Source organism: Pelmatolapia mariae, unplaced genomic scaffold (assembly GCF_036321145.2).
Source record: "Pelmatolapia mariae isolate MD_Pm_ZW unplaced genomic scaffold, Pm_UMD_F_2 NODE_ptg000679l+_length_24997_cov_1, whole genome shotgun sequence".
NCBI lineage: Eukaryota > Metazoa > Chordata > Actinopteri > Cichliformes > Cichlidae > Pelmatolapia > Pelmatolapia mariae.
Window position 1 is genome coordinate 1 of NW_027052359.1, and position 4,343 is coordinate 4,343.

The following is a 4,343-nucleotide window of genomic DNA, read 5'->3' on the forward strand; positions in this document are numbered from 1 at the left end:
CATCAACAACATTTGATCAAACTAACAGATTCTAAAACTAAAGATTTGTTTTTATTTGTTCCCAAAATGGTTTCAGATGATGTTTTTCATCCATCTCAGTCTTTCTCATGAACTTTGTCTCCAAACCTCTCAGCCTGAGCTTCCCTCTGATCAACTCGTTCATAATCTCGTCCTTTCTGCTCTCAATGAAAATCTGAACATGTTCAGCTCGGCCTCCTGTCTTTGTGTCAGAGTCTCCAAAGCAAACATCACAGCAGCTCACTGCCATCTTTAAACCTTCCCTTTCACTCTTGCTGCTGTCCTTCTGTCACAAATCAGCCCTGATGAAGATGCTCGGGATCAGGTGAGGAGGAGGAGAAGACTCGCTGTGGTGACGCCTGAAGGGAGCAGCTGACACAAGAAGACACACAATCAAAGATCATCATCTAATAACAGAAGACAATCTTTTATTGTGTGTTTCTGATTGGCTGCTGTAGAAGTGAACAGTTGTACTTTGACCTTTAACCTCTCTGCTCTGTGTTGTTTCATCTTTCAGACCAGAAAATCATCACAGCTGAGTCTGGACAGGACGTCACTCTGACATGTCGAAGCTCCAAACAACAACATCATCAGTTTAGAGTGGAGCAGAGCTGACCTGAGAGATGAAAATGTGCTTTTGTACCGGGATGGTCACTTTGTTCCAGACAACCAGCATCCATCTTTTAAGAACCGGGTGGATCTGCAGGACAGACAGATGAAGGATGGAGACGTGTCTTTGATTCTGAAGGATGTGACGATTAATGACACTGGAACATACAAGTGTGGTGTCGTCCTGACAGGAACTGGCCATTTGAAGCTGATCAACACCACCTACTTCATGTTGTTCCTCCAGGTGAGTGAGTAGAGTTGAGTGTGTGTGTGGTCAGAGGTGAAGCTGCTTCCTGGTTGTTGATGTTTGTTTCTAAAGATGTTGTTGATGAGACTTTGTAGAAAGCAGCTGATCTGAGTGATGTGATCAGAGTGCAGTAGATAATGTCTGACAGCAGTTTGAAGAGGAAATGGATTCTGTTCTGTTCTTCACTCATCACCTACCTGACAGCTGACACCTCACACCTGTTTCTCACCTGCAGCTCAGACAGGAGGACAAGAGAAGGATGAAGACAACAGAGATGGAGGAAAGGAAGACAAAAGGAAGGAGGAGGATGGATCTGTTGGACTGATTGCTGGTCTGACAGTTCCTGCTGTGCTTTTTGTTGCTGCTGTTGGTTTCATGATCTACAGAAGATGTAAACTGAATCCTGCTGATCCACATGTAGCAGAGCATCTTCAGCCTGAATGTGAGTCAGATGAACAAACACAAAGATAAATAAATGATGGTGAACATCCAGCAGACGGCTGTAGAAAGCTGGATGTTCAGAGTCTGATGTTATTTCTCTGATGATCATCATGTTCAGACTCAGACCAACAGTGTGTGTCTGTGCTGTCTGTCAGTGACTCTGAACTACAGTTTCTTCATCTTCAGGCTGTTCATGAGATTTACTGACACAAAGTCAAACTGTGTTACAAACACACATGAATTTCTGAGCTCTGATCTCAGAGTCAGTGAGTGTTTTTGTGTTGGAGCTTCAGCTGTTTGTAAGAACTTGTTCTGTGAGAGATGAACAACACAGACCTGAGATCAGCTGTTACACACACTGAATGAAGTGACAACACAAACGCTGTGTGATGATCTGAGTGTAGATGAAGCTCTGTGGATTCTAGACGATCAATAATCTGCCTGATTGTGTTCAGGATCATTGATCAGTTACAAATGAATGAGCTGTGACTCAGTTTGGATGTAGAAATGTTGTCTCAGTCAAACTGAGCTCTTTCATGTTTCTATGAACTTTGTGTGTGTTGAATGCAGCAGGAAGAAAAACAAAGTGTGTGTAACAACCCTCTCTGTAACTGATGCTGCTTATTTTACACTCAGCAGGTTTCATCATCTTTTCATTAAATACAGCTGAGAGTGTTTTACAGTCACAGTGTTATGATTGTTATGAAGCTACAGATTTATGGAGCTGCACACTCACAGATTTCTGTCTGATCCTGATACTCTGAAACTTTTATTGAACTTTTGTTACACAACAAACATAAATAATGTTCAGCTCCATGTTTACATGTGTTCAGCATACGTTACCATGGTGATTTAACCAGATTTGTGAGAGAGACGACTCTGTTTGCCCGACACAGCTCACTAACACATCACTCTGGCTTCATATTTAAATTCTTCTGTTATGAACTTCACAGTCAAACCTACCAAACATCCACATGTTAAATCTCCATGGTAGCTGCACATTATTTACATTTGTTCTGTAAGAAAAGTTCGATAAAAAGTTTTAGTTTTCACAAACTATGAACTGGAAGTGCTGAGTGTGTCTGAAATAACAAGAACACACACACTCTTGAATAAATAACATCTTGTAGGTTTCTGACACTTTGCATGTTTAGCATGAGGCTAAAATTCCCCCCAAAACTCAAATGTCAAAGGAAATAAACAAAATATTTAAAGTCAGTCATTCTTATCATAATTGTACTTTGACCTTTAACCTCTCTGCTCTGTGTTGTTTCCTCTTTTAGATCCACACATCATCATCAACAGCTGAGTCTGGACAGAACATCACTTTTGACAATAACAAAATACACCCAAACTGTTTTTTTTTTCAAAAATAATTTGTGTGTATGTTTTTTTCTTTCTTATCTACCATGTGATCTCACTGTTCTATGTGCATGCGTGTGGCCACTTTGTGGAAACATGAAGGGCTCTAATGATGCAGTACATTCATTGTTAGTGGAAGCAAGCAGCATGCAGTGCATTGTGTACACAGTCACTGGTGGGGATGTTCAGTGGTGAGTCTGTGTTTTTGTGTTCTGTTCCTTTTTCTTTTGTGAAACACATGATCAAAGAGTTTATGAGAGGCTGTGTTTGTCCACAGTGACAACCTCAGCATATGTGATTGGATCAGTAATGGCAGCTTTGAGTCTCACATGGTTGGTGTTTCATGGGTGGCTGGAGTCACAGTTTCACTCCAATGTTAAAAAAAACTTTAAATACTCTTCATAGTATAAATAACATATATAAATGTTAAGCTGTTCTCACAAACTCAAGGAATTTTCTTTTCTCTGATTGTGCATAAAAACAGGAAATGATGTCAAAGTGAAACTACAAACCTGTCTGTTTTTAAATCAGTGAAGCATTTGTTTATGTAACATCAGCTGATCGAAACTTCAGATGAAGCTTATCAAAGAAACAAAACAGAAACAACTTAATCTGATGTGTGATTTCAGTTTCTCCTTGTCTTTGTGATGTGTGGTTTGTTTTCCTCAGTATCCATGAACAGTGTCACAGACCTGGAATCAGTGTTTTTGTTTATAAGATCAAATATGACCTCATTATGAGACTGTGAGCTTTGGACCACAAAACCTCAACAACACTAAATCCTCCATCAGCTGTTTCACTAAAATTACATCCAAGTATAAACTGATCCCATCGTTCATGCATCACTTTGTAGCTGACAGGTGGTTGCCTAGGTAACCCTCTAATGTATTTACTGCTGGTACATTCATCACTCAGCAGTACGATTTAATCTGATTAGTTGTCACTTCAATCGTTCTCAAGTTAAGAAAAGTTTACCTCGGTACTCGCTCACTTCAAATGACTGATCAGTTATTTCCTCGTCTAAGTTTCGTTGACCTTTCATGACCTCTGACTGCTGCTGGTCTCTTTGTGTGAACACTTTTCACTGAAACTGGAAATCTGAGTTTCTATGAAGTCTGACTCAGGATCCAGTGATCGGGTACGACTGAATGGTTCAATTCAATTCAGTTTTATTTATGTAGCGCCAAATTGCAACAACAGTCACTTCAAGGCCCTTTATATTGAAAAGTAGACCGTGCAATAATACATAATGTACTCAGAGTCAGAGTTTTTTAGTTTGTTCATTGATAACAGTTTTACGCATGTTGAGTGTTTTGCTTTATTCAAGCATTTTTAATGTTGTGATTGGTGATTAAAATGTGTAGCTGCTTGTTTTGTATGTTTGTGATTGTATGTGTGTTTGTGTTTCCTGCTGCTCACACACAGGATTAGAAAAGCCTGAAAACTCCAAAGGTCAGTGTGAAAAGTGTCTCTGTATTTGAACAATAAACTACTGGATAGGTCTGACCCTGTTATTTCATGAATGAGTCTCAGTCGCTCTGACTTTGGTTTGAATTATTCATTTTTTTAAATTGTGTCATTGGCAGAGAAGCTAAATCATGTAAAGTTTATCATCATGTCACATGTCATCACAGATTCAAAAGATTTAATATCTGTGTGTTTGTTA

At 39.4% G+C, this 4,343-nt stretch overlaps 1 long non-coding RNA gene across 1 annotated transcript; it reads left to right on the forward strand.

Annotated features, from left to right (window-relative positions):
- The first annotated feature begins 538 nt into the window (after positions 1 to 538).
- LOC134623486 (uncharacterized) lies at positions 539 to 2,873 on the forward strand. Its single transcript, XR_010093344.1, has 3 exons — positions 539 to 871; positions 1,110 to 1,316; positions 2,599 to 2,873. It is a non-coding gene; the product is annotated as an uncharacterized LOC134623486 (long non-coding RNA).
- The last annotated feature ends 1,470 nt before the right edge of the window (positions 2,874 to 4,343 follow it).